Here is a 21332-nt window from a genome sequence, read left to right on the forward strand (position 1 = left end):
CCAGTCATGATATTGTCTTCTCTCTTACCAGGGAACATTTTAAGCAATTGCCATGTCATGCAATTGAGGTCAATGAGATACAGGAGGAAGACTACCAGGAGGCTTCTCCCTGATAAAAAATAGTGTCTTCCCTTCCTGCCTTGAAAGGGGGTTGCAGAAAGATGTAATGTGTGGAGGTGGAGTAGCCATTTGCAGCCGTAAGAGACAAGTTTGAAGATGAAATCGCACTCTGGATGGCAGGATGGGAATATGGCAGCCATGTGCATCCTTGATGGTGCCATTGTACCAGCGAATTAACGGACTTTAGAACTGCCTGCCTCCTGACTTTTGTTGTGCATATAATTAGCCCCTTATTGTTTGAGTAAATCCACTTTTAGTTGGACTTCTGTTTCACTTGCAGCCAAAAGCACTAACTACAGCACCACAGCAGACTGAGGCTCCTCTGTGGCTACCACAGACTGTTTCTGTTGCTGCCACCACTGAAGCTGTCCGCTCCCTGGCCTGGCAGTTCCCACCCTGCCTCCTTCTACAGTGGCTCCTCCATTCTAGCTTTGGTGCATCTACCGTAGCACCACTGTAGACTCTCATCTCCACGTAGCCCCTTAGCATTATTGCCTCCCTGCCACAAGGGACAGGGATTTTCCTGCAGATGTCTGTCAGTAGCACAGTTCCAAATAACAAAATTCCAACTCCAAACGCATTAAGCATTTTTAAAAGGAAGGGGGTAGATTTGATCAGCTTATAGAACACAGTTGCGCAGGTTCAGAGCCAGCTTATCCATGGGCTTGAATGTTGTCATCAGGGCTCAGTCTCTGTCCCTTTTCCAGATCTGCTTTTCTCTCTGTTGTCACTTCTCTCAGCATAATATCTCCTTGTGGCTGCAAAATGGCAACCAACAGTTCAGATGCGTGTTGTGTTTTCTTAGCAAACCTACTTGGAAAGAGTCTCTCATCTTAACAGTTTCTACAATTGTTCCAAATGTAGACTTTTGGGCTCTGATAGGGTCACATACTTGATCGTGTTAGTGTGGCCAGGAGGCACAATGCTCTCTGACTTGAATCCTTTGCCGGTACCTGAGTCTTGGAGGAGTGTCGGTTCCATCTGAACTCCATGGAGGTGTGTTCAGTCAGGGCTCCAGCATGCAGCGATTTCAAACTGGGCAATGTGAAGAGTTTAATAAAGAGAGTATTTAAAAAGGCCTAGGAATGGTTAGAGATATTAATAATAGAGCAGTCTCTTAGGGTTAGCAACCGTGGAGGGGCTGTCCTAAGGCCTAAAAGACCCAGGAAAGAGAGTGGTCGTAGGAATCCAATAGGTAAGTGTAGAGGATGAGCTATGTGCCCAGAGCTTTGGTCTTTGGTAGATGGACATAGCCAGCCCAAATGCCTTGGCAGGAAAGAAGTCAGGGAGTGGGGGACAAAGGGTAAATTCTCTTATCTCACTTTCTTTCAGGCCCCTCAGAGCACCTTTCACTGGTCAAATCCAGTTAGAAGCCATATCACATCTAGAACTCAATACCCAAGAGATTCTTCCTCCTCTACTAGGCTTTGACTACTTCCCAACACCTCAGCCTCTCTCTCTGGCTGGATTCAGTCTTATCCACTCTCATGGTCACAGTGTCCCCAGCTTACAGTGTTTACCCATCATTTGATACTCCCAGTTCTTCCAATCTTCAAATTGCCTCCTTTCAGTGTTCAGTTCTAGCTAAACTCAACAAGTCTCCACTTGGTCTAGGAATCTCAGCCCATTTTTTAGATCCCATCCCAACAGCAACGGCAGCCTTGTTTTGGGCATGGCCTGGGCTTCCTTTCTGGAAGGCTGAGTCCCAAGTAACTGGTATTTGTGATATCTATTGCTTGGCCCACAAAATGTGCCCTTACACTAGACCCCAGATTGTTGCCACACCGGCCTTTGGGTGAACCCATGTTCTGCATGATCAGAGAGAGAGAGAGCAGTCAAAAACAGGCAGTCTGGATTGCTTTAAAGCTTAACGTACACAGGATGCCCAGAGAGGGAGCTTCATCCATATCTTGGCTCAGGCTTCCTCCCAGTGTAAGCAAGGAGTAACAAAGTATGCAGCTCTAGTATTTGTTCCTTGGAAGAAACAAGTTTCTTACTGGGAGCTGTTTCTGTGTGGTCTTGGTGATCTACTTTATCTCTTAATTTACTGACTTCATTTATTTTTTTCTACTTATTTGTTTCCTACTAACTAGCTTTACTGATTTTTCTTCCTCCTATAGAACCTATATTTCCCTCTAATCAAGAATGAACTTTCAGGCTCTGCACCTGTAGCTCAGAGGCTAGGGCATCAGCCACATACACCAGAGCTGGTGGGTTCAAACCCAGCCTGGGCCTGCCAAATAATAATGAGAACTGCAACAAAACAAATAGCCAGGTAGGTTGTGGTACCTGTAGGTTGTGGTGGATACCTGTAGTCCCAGCTACTTGAGAGGCTGAGGCAAGAGAATCACTTAAGCCCAAGAGTTGGAGGTTGCTGTGAGCTGTGACGCCATGGCACTCTACCCAGGGCGACATAGTGAGACTCTGTCTCAAAAAAAAAAAGAACTTTGAACATTTTTCTCTTTCAGGTTTAAAGTTTGTTTATAAAGGAGCTTATGTAAATCCCACAGCCCTGACCAAGTTTAGCCAACTCGTCTTCAATGACCAATTTTCTCTACCAAACAAAGGTCCCTATCTCATGTTCAAGAGCATGTTCTCTGCCTCCTTTTCCAGGAACAGTTTTTATCTCCCCTCCTTTAATCCAGTTTCTTAATCCTCATTGCTGAAAACCCCACATTCCCCAGAGTGTCTCCCAAGTAGCCTACTGTCTTCAGAGGAGCTAGAACCCTCCTGTGATAGCTCCGGGTGTAGAGGTGTAACTGTAGATGAGATCCGTTTAGGCTGCCTCTTTATCTCTGCTTAGAAAGGGCGTCAGACCACGGTGCCTTTTGCATTTAATCACTGTTATTCAGCATTAGTGTTAAGTGTGGTTCTACCAGGCCAGGCTGGAGGTGTTTTTTCTTCCTCTTCTACTTTGACCAGTCCTTGTCCTCTTCATTTTTTCTTCTCTCCTTCTCTCTCACGTCTTCTCCTTTTCTCCCGCTAAACACAATGGCAGAAAAGCGCATACATTAGACTATAATAGCAAGAGACATTCTGGTCTATTTTTGTTTAGCTCATATCCTAGATTCTAGCTTTACATTATTTTTATTATAATAAAACCCAAACCATTTCATGGTGTTCCCTAGTCACTCCAAATGAACTATTTTGGCAAAGAAACCTAAATGGTTTTTTTAACCATCTACGTAGATGAAAACTCTGTTGGAACTGATTACTGCTGGGTCCAGATATTCTGTTCTAAATATGTTCTGTTTGCTCATCAGAATGTTCTTTAGTCAGTTTGTTATTGTTGTGTTGTTTTATTTTGTTTTTTGAGACACAGACTCACTCTGTTTCCTAGGTTGGAGTGCAGTGGTGTCATCATAGCTCACTGCAACCTCAAACTCCTGCCAGGGCTCAAGCAATCCACCTGCTTCATTCAGGAGCTTGTACCTAGGACTCCTCTCTTGTAGCTAGGACTACAAGTGTAAGCCACCATGCCTGTCTAATTTTTTCTATTTTCTGTAGAGATGCGGTCTCACTGTTGTTCAGGCTGGTCTGGCACTCCAGACCTCAAGTGATCCTCCCACCTTGCCCTCCCAAAATGTTAGGATTGCAGACATGAACCACTGTGCCTAGCCTAGAATGCTCTTTCACTTGCAAGCCCCAGTGTTGTGTTCATTCAATGCATATTTGTGATGATAAGGTCCAGAGAAGGAAAGTCCCAGGAGTTATTCACATGCATGTTGAAGTGGACAAATGGAAAGTCTCATGCCATGAAAATGAGAACTAGAAGTTGCCTTTACTTAGAGACCTTATTATCAAGAGAAGAAAGTACACAGCCTGGTGAGGGCCGGTCCTTTCCAGGTTAGATGAAGCTGTACTACACATACATTCTGAGATCTTGGTGGCCCACATTATCCTCTTTCTGAAGCCGGTCATTGTAGATGAGGCAACTATTACAACCAAAAAAAGAAATCTGATGGCAGGAACATGGTTCTCATGTTAATCGGCATGAACAGGTGGTTAAGCAGCAGGTTCTTAAATACTGTGTCACTATGGGAGTGGGAAGAGAAAAGATGTTTGCACTTGCAAAAATATCCTGCCTTTATAACAACTTTACACTGTAAATGCAAATGATATGTTAAACTCCATGGGGAATGTCATGATATTGCCATAGTTATTTAGTAGAACAATGAAACAATGTTAGCAGGCGCCCTGCTGGGCACTCAGTATGGCACTTAACATTTCCTAGGCTGTGACAGGCAGCAATTCATTGTGAAGCTCTTCACAGGCTTGCTCTGGTTTAATGGTGCTTTAGAAGGATGTGCTGTAAATAATCCTTTTCCACTCATATACCTTAATGCAGCAGCAAGCTTAGTTTATAACCTCAATTGATAAATTTTATGGGCACTGTGACCATGTAGAAAGTCAATTTATAGACTAGTTAGCAACCTAAGATTAGCTTGAGACACTAGCCTTTACTTATGGAGAATATTAAACTCTCCTGCTGGTTTTCACTTTTCTAGGTGTACATGTTTCCTTTCAATATGCTGCATTGATGAAGCTTCAGAAAACACAATTTTTAATCAGATTTTATAAATGCACATGCATCAACTTTGTCAATAATAACACAGCTTCACAAGCCAAAAACCATTTTTATCTATGCCTCCCTCCCCCACAGACTTTATAATGCACACTACTGTTCACATGTGAAAGCAATCTAACCCACAAATGACTTATTGTACATTTGTGTTGGCCCAAGGCACATATGTGTTTCTTTTGAGGATGATGCTGTAAACTCCCTTGGATTATTTTTCACAGGTTTATGGTGATCTTTTTTCTCTGGGTGAAGAACTATACGCAACATTTATTGTCTACTTCTAGAAAAATTGTTCTAATTAAAAATAAATGCTGTGAAAAAGTTAGAAGAAACACACTTTCAAATTTTCTTTATGCTGAAAAACTGCAATATTTAAACTTAAATATGCAAACTTAAATATTTTAAGTCCGTGCACTTCAGGTCAGTGTTCCCGAGGCTTTGCTGCACACACAGCACGCGTGAGGCAAAAGGAAACCAGGACGAATGAATACAATGTGATTCTTGCCTCTAAAGATCTCGCAGCCTATCTGGGAAAGGGAAGGTGTATGTGTGGAATAAAGTATAACAGTGTTTAAAATAGAGGTGTGTGTTCTACATGTATTTTTATATACATAATATGTATAACATATGAAGACACAAAAGAGAAAATTTGTGTGCTTGAGATCATAGGGAAGTCAGAGAAAGCTAGAGAAAGGAGGTGTTTTAACCTAACTTAGAAGGCGAAGTGAACAGTCACTGGCTGGACAGAAAGAAGGCAGCTGTAGGAAGAGGACAGAGGTATCAGAAGAACAACGATGAAATGAGAATGGCACTGACCATCAATCACACACACACACTCCTGGAGCCCAAAGATTTAAGCACAATATGAAGTTATGAACTAAAAATCCTAAGCCCCCCAGGCGACTGAATGGATCCCCTCTTGGCCAAGGAGACCCCCAAATACCTTGAAGCTGAGTTGCCAGCCATGAGGGAATTTGAACACTCCTAGTCGTGTCTTATCCCTCTTAGAGTTGTTCTTTGTAACAATAAGATATAAAGTCACTAATAAGCCTAAGGCCACGTAGGACAAAGGTCAAACCGCACCTGCAGGTCATTCATTTCTTAGCAGATCACTTGACTCTGATTATATGTCTGGTGGCTTGTCTCTGATTAATAACAGATTTCTTTATCTTAAACAGTCCAAGCCTTTAGACAAAGCTTCATTTCTCTAGTCAATCACAAATCAAAGACTCTTTAAACCCACCTATAACCTGTAATCCCTGCTTCAAGATGCCGTGCCTTTTCAATGTATGCCTTCCATGTATTGGTTTATGACTTCATGTGTAATTTCCATTTCCCTAAAATGTAGAAAATCAAACTGTAACCCAACCACTGTGAGGCCCCTTGCTCAAGGCTTCTTGGGCATGGTTGGCTGTGCCAGGGTCACACATATTTGGCTCAGACTAAACCTATTCAAATTATTTTAGAGCATTTGGGTTCTTTTCCATTGACAGAGTCAGTGCTCACTAGGCACTCACTGAACGCACAAATGCATGGGTGACTACAAGGGAACAGGAAAGAAAGCATGGCTCTCAAGATGGAGCCAGTCCCGAGAAGCTGAAGCTAAAGTGTGCTGACAGAGGGCAGTTGCTGAACTAGTGAGTTTGTGAAAGGCAGATGAAAGATCTTAAAACTCTAACTGCATTTCTCACTGGGATGAAGCTCTTGACCATGACAAAATGTTCAATAGAAAAATGTCAGAACCCAGAAGGGACGTTAGAGAGTATCTAATCCAGTACTGAGAGATTAAACGGATGGGGCTTGAGTTTACCGACAACTCCGGATTCTATGTCTAGGAATGGTCTCTTCGACCTCTGTGAAGAAAGGAACCTAAGAGAGAACGAGGGCTGCCTAGGGAGGAAAGCAGGCAGCTTCTAGCCTGTGGGTCTGGGCTCTCATGAAGATTTGTCAGGGACTTTGTTTATTCCCTCAGCTCCTTGCTGAAAGAGAAACTCTTGATCCCAGTTCCCAACAGAGTAAAGGAATGGCTTTTCACAGCGTGGTACCCAGAGACAAGCCACCCTCAGTCTTTCTGGGGGAAGAAAGGCTTTTGTGGAACTTCAGCTGTGCTGTTGGCCCTTACTTCACCAGGCAATTGGCTGCTAGTTTCCAGCTGAGCCCTTCCAACTCTTACAGGAAATTCTTAGAGAGGAATTAATCTGGCTACAAAGTCTTTGGCAGCCTGGCTCTGAACTCCGCCTTTGAATTCTAAAAGAACCAGTAGGAGTACCTATGCCCCTGTTCCCAGACTTTCTTCTCAGCCTTAGCTTGGAGACACAGTGGGATCAATTTCCCCACATGAAACAAAAAATGGCCCTGGATTTCCTTCCCTCCGTGTTCTTCTGGGCCAGGTGTCCTAGTTCGGATAGTCTTGTTTCAGAAGAGGAGGCTTTAACCAGTGGTTCTTAATAATATACATCAGAATCACCTGTACAGTTTGCTAAATTTCAGATTTTGCAAAACTTCCCCAGTTCCTGGTTCAAAGGTCCACGATGGAGCCTGAGAATTTACATTACCAACAAGGTCTGAGATTATGCTAAGGCTTGTGTACCATGGCCCACACTTTGGGAATCAGTAAAACAGAAATAAGTTGGTTTTGTTTTTTATTCTGCAAGTAAGTTTTTCTCTGCCCACCTATCCCTCAAAATTGCCGGGAATTCCTAAATCAGGAATCAGGCTTTGTATTTTTTTAATCTGCAAACAAGTTCTTCTCTGCCCTCCTACACCTCAAAATTGCCTTCTGTCCTTCTCCTTGGGAAAATAATCATTCTGTTGATTAATCTACTTATCACTACAACAATTTTGCTCCTGGCATCATGAGACATTCCTAATACAGATTATTTCCTGCCCCTTTTATCTAGACCAGAATTTTATTTATAATCCCCAGGCCCAAATACCTGTGTCATAGGAACAAAACAAACAAGCCCGGAGAACAAAGGCAGTTTTCTTTCCTAAGTAAAAGGTGCTTCAGTTGAGAGCTTATGTAAGCTGTAGATACATAATGGAGTGCCATGCAAATGGAACATGGTGAATTTTCTGCAAGCATTTTAACCGGCTGTTAGTGAGGAAAGATTTTCCCTGGAGAAAGTTAGAAATTGGTGCCAAAATTAAGCAATAAAAGTGAGTGAATCTTTTCCCATCAAGAAGAGTCTATTCCCTGTGGTGCTGCTCACTCTAGTAACACCAAAGTGTCGTATGAGTTACTGGGGGTGGGTAAACACAGATTCCCACTAATAATGATTTTTCACACATTGTACTACTTTTTTTTTTTTTTTTTTTTTTTTTTGTAGAGACAGAGTCTCACTGTACCGCCCTCGGGTAGAGTGCCGTGGCGTCACACCGCTCACAGCAACCTCTTAACTCTTGGGCTTATGCGATTCTCTTGCCTCAGCCTCCCGAGCAGCTGGGACTACAGGCGCCTGCCACAACGCCCGGCTATTTATTGTACTACTTTTGAAGCGGGAAGGAAGATCCATGGGAAATATTTCAGAGCTCACAAGAGGACACAATTAGAAGCTAGTTTAAACAATCACTTGGGGACCCCAAATGGCTAGTCTGGATTGGAAATAGAAAAGGACGTGATCGGGCGGCACCTGTGGCTCAGTGAGTAGGGCGCTGGCCATATATACCAGGGGTGGCGGGTTTGAACCCGGCCCCGGCTAAACTGCAACAAAAAATAGCCAGGCGTTATGGTGGGTGCCTGTAGTCCCAGCTGCTCGGGAGGCTGAGGCAAGAGAATCACTTAACCCCAAGAGCTGGAGGTTGCTGTGAGCTGTGATGTTATAGCACTCTACCTAGGGCGATAAAGTGAGACACTGTCTCTACAAATAAAAAAGAAAGAAAGAAAAGAATGTGATCCACTTTAGATGTTACCAGGTACCAAAAGCTATAATTATTTGCAGAGGTGGAGGGAGTAGAGCAGGTGCTGGAGGGAGTTTGAGACATAGATTGAACATGCAAGAGAATTTATCCAAAGAAAAGAAATGACAGAGGGTTATGGAGAGCTGCTAAGGCTCCAGTAAAAATAGATTTAAGTGTGAGCACCCCCAAAGGCAGCATGGATAGAGCCTCGAAACCCCACCACTGAGAGATCCCAGGGAGCCAATGGTTCCTTTGGTGAGGACATGGTCTGTTTGACACCAATACAGAGAGGAAATATGTATGCAGAGGAATGGCGCCTTCCCAGCAAACCACTCCTTAGCACCCAACCAGGATGGAGTGTTGGGATGGGTTCAGAAAAGGATTTAGATTAAGGTGGAGCCAGTCATGCCCTTTCAGGGATGGTGCTGTCTAGAATTAGGGTGTTAGATTGGCATCTGCTATGGTCTGAATGTTTGCGTCCCTCCAAAAATTAGTATGTTGAAACCTAATCTCCAATGCAATAGTATTAAGAAGTGGTGCCTTTAGGAGGTGATTAGGAAGTGAGGGCAGAGCTCTCGTGAATGGGATTAGTTCTTTACAAAATAGGCTCAAGGGAGCTTGTTCTCCCCCTTCTGCCCGTAAGTATATAGTGAGAAGGTGTCATCTCTGAGGAATGAGCCTCACCACACACTGAATCTGTTGGCACCTTGATCTTGGACTTCCCAGCCTTAAGAACGATGAGAAAAGAATTGTTTATTATCCAGTTCATGATATTTTGTTATAGCAGCCCAAATGAACTAGGATATCATCCTTTTTGTTAGCTGGACTGATGCTAAAATTATAATCATCCAGAGTTGCCGCAAATATCCAGTTTAGCTTTAGTAAATACAAAGAATAAGTTTCTTTTAAGAGCCCCACACTTAAAATGGCACTGAAAATACATTATTTATATGTATCTGTGATATCTTAGTGGGTGCTAGAAATTCTAATTTTATAAAAGTGGCTTGAGCCTCTTTGCCAAACAGCCTTTGACTGACTATAAAATATAAAAGTTACCTTCTCTCTGGAGTTACCCCAAGCCCTCTAGCTGATAATAGTGGATAATGTGAAAAATCTCTGGGATCAGCAAAAGATAATAAAGGTGCACAAACCCCTTGTTTCCTGGAGTTATTGGTCCACATGGGAAGTGTTTTAATTAGCAGGCATTGAAACGTTTAGGACTGCTCCCTTTCATTCCTCAGAGAGACCCACATCCCTAGAGAGTTTATAGAACTTTCTTTAATATACTACTAAATGTAGCCTGAAGCTGAAAATGTATAGGGGGTGGTACATAGGAAGGTGGAATAGTTGAGTTTAATGGCTTCTAATAGGTCTATAAAGAAGAAGGCTGAAAGTATGAGGGAAAGTAGTTGTGTAGGGGAAAGGAAGAGCTTGGAGGAAGAACGGCAATGGTGGAAATCACCGCTACGGAGAGTGGGAGAGTGAGCTGTCCAGAAGTAAAACACTGCACAGTAATGTTGAAAGCCATTTGAGGTTGGCAGTCATGGATAAAGCCCGGAACCAATCTGCTCATTTGTGTGCCCTCATAATACAACTTTCTTCTGCTTGGATTAAGGTACTGAAAATGAGGATGGTTGGGTTCATGGTAACCCCAAACCCAATGTTGGGGTTTGGTGCTGTGGGTATCATGCAAGGGCAATGGATTGTAGGATTTTGCCAACAGGGTTATTGAAACGGTGAGCCAGCATCTGTAAGGTGGATACTGATGGAGTTGAAGAAAAGGGAGACTGGGTTTTGCTGTGGTCTGAATGGTCTTCAAAATTAAAGCTTGAAACTTAATCACCAATGCTGTTGTTTAAAAGGTAGGATCATTAGGTTAAGGCATGAGGGCAGAGCCCTTGTGAATAGGATTAGCAACCTTATAAAAGGGCTGGAGGGAACCAACTAGGCCCCTTTTGCCTTTTAGTCCCTCCCAATGCACGAGGACACAGCATTGTTGCCTCTGGACGATATAGTTAGTGTTCAAAGCACCATTTTAGAAGCTGAGACACTGGCCCTCACCAGATGCTGAACCTACTGAATTTTCCAGCCTTTAGGACTATGAGGAATAAGTTCCTGTTGTTTAAAAATTGCCCGGTCTCAGTTACTTTGTGGCAGCCACACACATGTCCTAAGAGTGATAGATTGGCACTGCAGAGAGACAGTACAGGCTTATGGTTAAGAGTTGTCTAGAGGGAGACTTGCCTGCCTCTCACAGCTTGCATGACTTTGGACAAATTATTTAACCACTTGATGCTTTAGTTTCTTTGTCTATGAAATGAGGATTAACAGCTATCTTCTACATATCATAGTATGGACCTACATAAGATGCTGGACCCTCATGCATACCAAGTACTCATAAATGTTAGGTGTTATTTTGTGGAAAAATAGAGGGATCAATGGAGATCAGGCTGACTTTGAAAAAATGGTTGTAATGGGAGTAATTGAACAAGCAAGTTGGAAGGAGAGTTTTTGGTCAGAGCAAAAGGCTAAATGTGATGATTTTGGATATAGATGAAAACTTGTCTCAAACCCAGTTTGGGAAAGATTTTTTTTTTTTGACAATAGAATTCTCAGCTTTATTATGGGAAGAAATTAACATCTCTGATTAAATGCTTGGTCAAATCTATTGATAAACCTTAAGGGAAAAAAGACTTACTTGAGAAACCAGTTATCTATCCACCCAACTGATGGAAAAGAGTCTGTAACCTTTAGCTATGTATTGTTTCTTTTTCTTTCTAGTCTAATAATTTTTCAACTGTTCTTTTTGCCTTGTAAAGTGGGCCCATCAGGAATGAATCTTACTATGTCTTGCATCTTTGAAGGAGCCTACTTGCAGCAAGAAATTTTGACCCAAGCTCATGATTTTCTGAAAAGTTTTCTTCAATAAACAGAAGGTGCCAATGAATTTGGAGGATAGTTGTAGTGAAGGTTGTTGAATAAACAAGAGAGGATTTCATGGAAGGTCAGAAGGCTGGAAAAGGACGTAGAGTGGAACCAATTTCCTTGAAAAGGAGTTCTGGAGGTGAAACAAGGAACGTTCTGAGGGGCTTAGAATGTGAACGCTGGCACCCAAGTGTGGGTCTGCAAACTGTGAGCGTGACTGTAACTGTAATACACACAGTCTCCAGTGTGACTGGCGATGGGATACTGACAAAAGGAGACAAATAGCAAAAGCCACTGGAACAATACTCATTACCGAATGGAGAAAAAGTAGGGTTTCTACAAGATTATAAAATGCGGGTAGACATTGGGACCAGGTCTGCCTTGGTGACATATTGCGATAAGTTTCTATCCAGTGGAGGGCTGGTCAGGCAGAAATCTCTTACTCAGGAGCCCTAAAAATAATTCCCAAGATAGAATTAGCAGGGCGTGTTCTTGAAAGAGACCTCCCCACATCCCCTCTGGCAAAGTGTAGGTGGGTGGGAGGTAGATATTTCAAAGAGACAGGTGAACTTGGAATGGGGTGCTGTCTCTTTGGAGTGAAAGGTTAATTGCTTCTGCAAACAATACCCATGGTAAGGCTGGGCAGTGCTAGATATGGTAGTGACTAGATTTCCCCATATGCTCCCCTGCCCCTAGCACCACCATTATAAGCAGAATGTTTATATGTAAACATATATATGTGTGTGTGTGTGTTTGTGTTTGCACAGTTTCACAAGAAGTGCCCAAGGTTCCCCGTCAACTGAAGGGTGGCTTAAAGTCTTCAGAAATTCTGCTGCATATCAACATGAGCAAGGGGAGGGGAAGACAGAAGGTTGAAAGAATAATTGGGCATTGGGAGAGTGACCACAAGCAAAAAAGGACCTGTATTAGTTTGTTAGGGCTGCCATAACAAATTACCCCAAACTTGGTGGCTTAAAACAATGGAGATTTATTATTCTGGAGTCCACCCGTCCAAAACCAAGGTGTTGGTGGGCTGCACTGCCACTGATGCCTCTACTGAAAGATTTCTTCCTGTTTATTCCAGCTTCTGATGGCTGCCTGCGTTCCAGGGCTTGTGGCTGCATTGCTCTGTTTTCTGCCTCTGTCTTCCCACGGCTGTCTCCTCTCTGTGTCCTTTTCTGTCTCCTATAAAAAGCTCATATTGAATTTAGGGTCCACCCTAATCCAGTATGGTCTCATCTCAATCCTTACCACGATTACATCTGCAGAGATCCTATTTCCAAATAAGGTCTCATGGAGAGATTCCAGATAGACATGAATGTCGGGGGGCAGCTACACAGCCCATGGTGGGGCATAAGGTAGAGGTGTGGGAGGCCCTGTAAGCTGACTGGGAGAGTCTACCTGAGGAAACATGGAGACATACTGAGCAGACTGTTAGGCTGCTACCCAATCTCAACCAGCCTGGGGACTCAGTAAGGCCCGAGCCTTGAGCATTCATACCCTAAGATTCCATGATATGCTTTACTGGCTAACAGCCACAACATTTTTGCCACAAACTGCACTACTCTTCCTTTCTACAAAGATGTGCTCAGTGCTGGGCTTATACCAAAATGACCAGAATAAAGTTGCGAAGGAGAAAAAATGAAAGTCTAACACTTTCCAACTCTGGAATCAATGTTTGGTTAGACCATCTCTATCTTATATGTGTGCCCTTGGTTTTCTTTGCCCACATGCATCAGCTCGTCTTTATTCTATTCTGCTTGTTTCTTACCATTTCCCTGTAGAAATCCAGGTTTTGACCTAGAACATAAGCTCCATGAGGACAGGAATTCAGTACATGATCAATAAACTGTTGAATGAACAAAAAGGGGAGCATGATGTGAGGAAGAGAACGGCAGAGGAGGGGGAGAAATGTTTCTGAACAGTGAATCGGAGTTCCCCTAACCAGTGTCACCACATTCGATGATGCATCTTAAATTCTCTTAACTGCACCTTCCTAATCTGTAAAAGAGGAAAAATTATGTCCATTTTGCAGGATTGGTGTGAGGATTTCAGAAACATATATAAAATTCTCAGCACTGAGTCTGATGCAGAGGAGCTCAGTAAATTTATAATCATTTCTGTTATTGGTTAGTTTACCCTGTGTGTTCAGTCCCTCTGCTGTTATTTTAACTACTGCCAAGGAGATGCTAAGAAAATCGAACCTGTGTTAACCTACATCACTTGCAACTTGATGTTTTCAAACTCAGCAACATCCTGTTTTGTTTGAAATATCTTTCCTCAACTGAAAATGTGCCCAGAAGCAAATAACAAGTCACATATAGGTTAGACAGTAGTTTCCACCCAGTGCACAAGTGCTCAGATTTGCATTTAACATGCAAGCAATTGCACATTTGATTTTCTATGCAGCTCTCAGCTTTCTTTGTCAAGAGGATTATATTTGCCATCTACTCTCCCTGGCTTTACTGCAGTGAGGATTACTGAGTTGATATCTGTTAAGTACTTGGAGCTGGAGGGAGGAAAAGGTGTCATAGGAGCACAAGGAATTATTAAGTGCCAAACAAATTGCTTTAATGCAATGGCATGTTGGAGGCTACACCAAGAAAATCAGAAGGAAATAGTAAATCATAATTTTCACAGATAATTCAATTCCCTTATGGGTTTCTGTACATGTGTGAACTAATGCATAAAATGGACAGTAATTCTGAAACATATGAAATTGTTCCTATTTAAACATTAAGCATCTCAGAGCTAATTAGTAGTTCAGTTTTCATAAGTTCTGATGAAAGCACTTCATACATATGTTGGATCCTTGAAGCACAATCAAGATTTATCAAATATTTTATGTGGGAACATTTATGATCAAGGCAAAATGCCCAAATTAAACAAGTAACAAGCCCTGAGGAGATAAATGAACACAACAGCCCAATTAGTGAATTTGTTAACTGTTCCTCCCAGGGATGGAACCGCTAGCCATTCCATAAGCAGTTAGATGTCAGAACCACATGGTGCACAAAGGCAAAACCAGGAAACATCGAGGTGAATTAATGAACTTGAATGCAATGAAGTGGCATAAAGACTAGGCTAAGGGCCTGAACTGGGTTCATAAACTTCTTGGCCTCAGTTTCCTTGATTAAAAATGATGGGAACTGGACTAGATGATTTCTGAAGTCCCTGCTAGTGCTAGTATTTTGAAGACTGCTGAGGCATCCCTCCCTTTCCATTCTTATTCTTGAAGGTACTTGCTTCTAGCACTGCCTGTCAAGTATAGTATGCTGCCAGCGATTTACAAGGTAGGTCTGTGAGTGCACGGGAGGCTCTGCCTGATCTAGTTTTGTTTACAATGGCAGCATTTCAGCACGTCCTCTGCGCCTTCAGCAGGAAGCAGCCAGGCAGCAAAACTGCTCTAGCATAAAACCAGCCCCGCTGCAGGGCGTCTCCACAACCCTCCCATGTGTGTCTACATTTAGCCTGCTTTTACAGTTATGAAGCACAATTCAGAGCTGCAGAGTGCCATCTTCTATTACAAAATGGATACGGGTTTTCATTATTAGCTTTGGGATGGCAGGGAAGGGTGGAAAGGACGGGAGATGTGCGGAGAAAGAAGACATTCCTGAACGTGGGGTATGATTTGCCTTTGGCTCCCTCCTGTCCAAGCATTCATCTGCACCTTATGTGGGATTTCCATCCATTCTGCCCACAAGCTGGTTAGCCAGTTCAAAGACAAGGGTGAGAGGGAATTGTAGCAGGCCAGCCTATTCTGCAGATGGATTGGGCCGTTTGAGGGACAGGTATGACCAGAGAAGCTGTGGGTCTGACTGGCATGAGGCTAAAGACACCAAGGCTGTCCTGAGGACGCCCAGGCAGGAGCCGTAAGCCCAAGGCAGTGAGGAAGAGAAGCATGACAGTGTGTTGAGACAATGGCAGCTCATTCTCAGTGGGTCTCACTCTGTCACCCAGGTTATAGTGCAGTGGCATCCTCATAGCTCACAGCAACCTCAAACTCCTGGGCACAAGCAATCCTCCTGCCTTAGCTCCCCGGTAGCTGGGACTCCAGGCAAATGCCACCACACCTGGCTAATTACTTTTCTATTTTTTTGTAGAGACAGGGGTCTCACTATGTTGTTCAGTTAGACTTGAACTCCTGACCCCAAGTGATATTCCTGCTTCAGCCTCCTAAAGTGCTAGGATTATAGGCACAAGCCACTGCACCCAGCTTGGATTTTCTTTAAATGGAAAAAAAACAAAAACAAAAAACCAAGAGATAAAATGGAGAGAATGGCAGTGGTCAGTCATGTACAGTCTTGCAGCGCTGTGTCATGCCACCCAGATCCTCTGCTGTTCCAGAGCTGCTACTCCCCAGAAATCGTGCTCAGTTGCAGAGAGCCTCACCCAAAGTCTCACCCCTTCCCAGGGGCAACCCACACCCAATAATTGGTCGATGTTGGAAGTTGTGGGAGATATAAAGGCTCCAAAGACTATTCCTTAATACTTTTTCTACATGCAAATCCACACTACAGAGTGTTCCTCAAGGAGCCCAGAATGCAGACAGCATGCTGGAGAGATTGGTGTACCCTGACGGCAATGGCGAGATGCTGAAAAGTTTGAAATGGGGCTTCACCGTGACCTGATCTGCAGTTTTAATAAAAGCTTACTCTCATGGCAGTGTGTGTGTGGGGGGGTGCATGGAAGTGAGCAAAGGTGAAGGAATAGTTTGTGCGGGAAATGACTTTGATGCAAAGTGGCAAGTATGCAAGTACACAACCAGGAGAACTATTCCAGAAAGAGAGCTGTGATGTGGGACAGAAACACACAGAGCAAATTAACTCTTTGTGAATGAATGCTCAAACCACACAGTTCCACAGATGGATTCAAAGCACACGGTGAGAAGCTGGGGAAAGGAGCAGAGTGTGCTGACATGCATAGGGCACAAGCAGGAGAGGGCCCTAGCCCTGACCCCGTAAGTACTCTCTTCCCACTGCTACCCCGCCATCCTTCCCCACGGACAACGGAGCTGAGGTTTGAACTGGGGGCTTGCTGACAGAAGATGCCAGGCCAAAGACACACACTTGCTCTGTTGCACGACTGCAGGGCAAGTACATCTGGCCATGTCTACTATCCTCCAAATAGTCCATTGGATGGCTACTCATTTTACCCACAATTCTTGGGCGGAGAGCACATGCAGGAGCAGAAGGGAACCATAATCATACCTGGACTGGGTGTCATGACCGGGTGGCTGATTTCTGTCCTCCCTTTCTATCTGTGAGTAACTCTTCCGCTTGTGACGCTATATTATCTGTTTAATCTACATATCCTTGGCACATCTTGCAGTTAGTAACTTGCTGTCTATATTTAACGCATCTTATGAATTCTACCTGTCTCACATGCTGCTTATTTAATCATCACTCAGACTTCACACAGTTTGCCTGTATCTTGTAAGCTCTTTATTTACTAGTGTTGCTTCATGCTTCTTAGAATCTGCACCCAGAATTTAATTTTCTCAAGTACTTCAGTCAAATGCACATATATATTTACCACTTACATGATATAGAGACCACTTTGGAGACTTTAGCAAAAATGGAGGCTTTATTGGTTTTGAAATAGAGAAGTAGCTATGGAGATTCAGAAGCTACTCCACAAAATGAAATGGGCGTACATGATGATGTATTAGATGCTGGGCATTGTTGGTTGGCCGACCCATTGTCGATTCTCACTCTCTTCTTTCTTGGCTCTTTCTAGTGTAAAGAACAGAAAACCTAGATGCTCATTTGCATCCCGTCTTGTGGCTGGGATTGGTCATCGCTCACAGTTCTAGCCAATGAGACACGATGTGGAAGTTTGCTAAAGGGGTTTTCTGCTCACTAGAGAAAATGATCTCTAAATACAGTATGTTGAGTTTACTCAGGCATAAAAAATAAGAATTAGGTAGGGTGCAGTAGCTCATATCTGTAATCCGAGCACTTTGGAAGGCCAATGTAGGAGGATTGCTTGAGGCCAGTAGTTTGAGACCAACCTGGACAGTACAGCAACATTCCTTTTCTACAATTTTTTTGCTTAATAATAAAAGAGACAGGGAGGCGCCTGTGGCTCAAAGGAATAGGGTGCTGACCCCATATGATAGAGGTGGCACGTTCAAATCCAGCCCCGGCCAAAAACTGCAAAAAAAAATAATAATAAATAATAATAAAAGAGACAGACATAGCTAGAACCCACCCTCTGGTCTTCCTACCTTAAATAAGAAAGTGATATTTGGAGCGGTGTCCAGCATTGTGTTACTTTCCATGATACGTAGTATCAGACGCCACTAAGTTAAGAGTAGCAGAATGGAAATACAGGATGAGCCTGGGACCTGATGACATTTTTCCGCTGCTACTTCAGTTCTGGTCTGCCAACCTCCAGGCCCATTTTTATGAGAGAAAAATGAACCCCTATTGTTAAACCATCATGATCTGGATTTTCTACTATTCTATATTAGCAGAAAATCTAATAAATCTAATGCTATTGTCTGTATTCTGTTGCCAAATACACCCTAAATTCCAGTGAAAAGGTCAGAGGAAGCAGGATAACTTAGTTAAATGGGCAGACCTAATTGGAAAAGGCACTGGGAAAGAAAGCCTTTATCCTAGGTGGCCGTGCACCCAACAAAAATGGGAAGGTGGCGCGGCACCCCTACCTCAGTGAGTAGGGTGCCGGCCACATACACCGAACCCGGCAGTTTTGAGCCTGACCCCGGCCTGCTAAAACAATGACAACTGCAAGCAAAAAATAGCCAGGTGTTGTGACAGGCACCTGTAGTCCCAGCTACTCGGGAGGGTGAGGCAAGAGAATCACTTAAGCCCAAGAGCTGGAAGTTGCTGTGAGCTGTGATGTCACAGCACACTACCAAGGGCAACATAGTGAGACCCGTCTCAAAAAAAAAAAAAAGGGAAGGTCTCTTACTAATATAAGGTGACAACTAGCAGTATATTGCACAGGAAGATCCAAGTCGATACTGTGTAGCAATACAAAGTCAAGTTTCCTGTCTTCCCTAGTTCTCTAGCATTCCATAATTACAAACCAACTCAGAATGATTAAACTAGCACCTTGGAAATGAGGGGAGAGGGAGTCCCAGTCTAAACATTTTTTAAAGTTCCTCAGATGATTCTAATGATCAGACAGGATTGAGAACCTCTGCTTTTAAAAAATATTCCTACACGTTTTTAAATTTTGTGTGTATTAGAGTTTTTAGGTAGTGTTCAGTGGTAATTTTTTGTATCTGTGATTTCTGTTGATATTTCCCCTTTTTTATTTCTGATTGAGGTTTTTAGAGATCTTATTTTTCTTTTTCTAGTTAATCTGGCCAAAGATTTGTCAATTTTATTTATCTTCTCAAAGAACCAACTTTTTGTTTTGTTAATCTTCTGAATGTTTTTTCCCCTCAATTTCATTTAATTCTGCTCTAATTTTTGGTTATTTCTTTTCTTCTGCTAGGTTTGGGATTGGATTGCTCTTTCTTTTCCAGTTCCTTGAGATGATTCATTACATTGTCGATTTGTACTTTCTGTGTTTTGGATGTGGGCATTTAATGTGATAAATTTTCCTCTTAGGACTGCTTTTGCAGCGTCCCACAGATTTTGACAGCTTGTGGCTTCATTATCATTTTTGTTCATGGAATCTAATATTTCCTCACCATGTTTGGATGTGCAGATACTGTCACTCTTTCCCCTTTCTAAACCTTATATGCTATTGAGCTTTGTTACCTAGATCTCTGAGCACGGGGAGCCCCAGAACATTAGGAATGTGCAGATACCTACTCCCTTCAGAGACTCTCTGTAGCCCTATGAATCTGGAATGCAGACTACAGGCAGTGCTTTCTAGAGTGTCAAGGTGGTCTGCTGAGTGGCACAGTGCCACTCTGCTATGTTTTCTGTCAGCAGCTGCAGTTGTCACCAAAATTTCCATCTCTGTAGCAAAGAGAAATAATCCCACTGCTCTTCTCTGTCCACACATTTTTGTACAGAATCCCTTTTTATGCTGAGCCTGTTTTTCTGCCTGGAGTGTGAAATATTTCCGGTCATGCTTTTATCAATGGCCTTTTCTTGTGTTTCAGTTTGGCTTTACCTTTGCAGTAAAGGTAAACATTTCTGGGTACAACTCAAGTATGCAAAAAATGTAAAATTCTGTATTTTCCATGACTAACTCAAATTTCTATCTTGAACACCCATTCTACTTGGTAGAATAGGAAACAAGTCAATTCCAGATAAATTCGCCCATTCAGGCTTCCCATCCCTCCTCTCTGTGCCCAGAGGAGCTAGGGGAGACCAATAGAACATCTGGACATGGAGCGGGGCTCATCTGGTCCTGGGTTGTCATCTGTCCGTGTTGGCATCCTCTGCTGTGCCCTTGTTCCTAGGAGATGCCAATTGTCAGCATCTAACCCTGCTGGCATCCACGGAGACAACTGAGCTCCCATCTGGCCTTTGCTGCAAGAACAGTGCTGACATCTGCTCTTGGGCCACCCCTTCCCAACACGAAGCAGCTCCTAATCTACAGAGCTCTTTAAGATGCTTCTGTGGCCATCCTCAACAAGAGTGTGTGCACTCCTGGGCACTCTGGCCCTCTGTGCCTTAACCTGCACTGCTAAGATTCTTCTTCTCAACTGTCACACTAGATCAATGGGCAAGAGAGTCTTAGACTTTCATCATTTTCTGGGATCCCCTGGGGAGAAAATGCAGATCCTGTGTGCCTGGCATTTTTTCCTCCCTGAATCCTCCACCTTCATCTGCCCAGAAAGGAGCTGGCACAGGGCTGCCTGGTAGGGACCCATAGCTGCATGTCCCCTCTTCTGCTCCCTCGTTCTTAGCCCCCAAGGCCTTTATCTAGTCAGGGAAGCAGAGAAAATGCTGGGTCTATGGGTGGGGACAGAGTAGGGGCAAAAAAATACAAATCCTTTCACAACATTAATTAAATTGAATGTATTCATCAAATCTATTACAAATACAGTCGAACTTACAAATATTACTATACTGCATCTCCTTGTCCTCTTGAAAATCCTCTCGGGTAGCTGGGACTACAGTTACTTGCCACCACACCTGGCTAATTTTTCTGTTTTTAGTAGAGATGGGGTCTTGCTCTTGCTCAGGCTGGTCTTAAATTCCTGATCTCAAGTGATTTTTCCTCAGCTTCCCAGAGTGCTGGGATTACAGACATGAGCCACCATGCCCAGCCTTCATTTCCACCTTTCTAACCAAGTCCATGTTTAACTTTTATTATTATTTTTAATATCAGCCATAATTATCTATTTGTAGAATTATAGATAATTCTTTTTTCATCCTATTTATGTTTTTAACATCAGCATTCATTTGACAAAAAGAAATATGTAGAATTTAATAAAGTCTATCCATTTCTCTATCATTGCTTATTAAAAAATGTGATACAATTTATATCTGTACACTATCCAGTATGGTAGTTGCTCATCGCCTGTGGCTATGAGCACCTGACATGTGGCTATTCCCAATTATGATTTTCTTGTAAGTATAAAATACACACTCAATTATAGTTAGTATTTTATTTTATTTTTTATTTATTTATTTTGAGATAGGGTCTCACTGTGTTGTCCAGACTGGACTCAAACTCCTGGGCTCAATTATATAGTAATATAATTTGTTTCATCTTATTACTATTGGACAGCACTATTGTGGATTCCTTCTTCATATGTTCAAAACGTTGTTCTAAGTTTCAGGTCCAGCCCGGAGGCCTAGGTTTAGCCCAGAGTTTAGCTACAGAGCTCCTGACAGAGATTGAGCAAAACCAGCAGAAAGCCCCG

At 42.9% G+C, this 21332-nt stretch overlaps 1 long non-coding RNA gene across 3 annotated transcripts in view; it reads right to left on the reverse strand.

Moving 5' to 3' along the window:
- Positions 1-21332, reverse strand: part of LOC128568999 (uncharacterized) — a 46883-nt gene that overhangs the window by 10133 nt on the left and 15418 nt on the right. For 2 of the 3 annotated variants that reach the window (XR_008375259.1, XR_008375258.1), the window contains exon 2: positions 29-3102. This is a non-coding gene — a long non-coding RNA (uncharacterized LOC128568999). The remainder of the gene's footprint in view (positions 1-28; positions 3103-21332) is intronic. The other variant, XR_008375260.1, reaches the window with a different exon arrangement.

This window comes from Nycticebus coucang, chromosome 17 (assembly GCF_027406575.1).
Source record: "Nycticebus coucang isolate mNycCou1 chromosome 17, mNycCou1.pri, whole genome shotgun sequence".
NCBI lineage: Eukaryota > Metazoa > Chordata > Mammalia > Primates > Lorisidae > Nycticebus > Nycticebus coucang.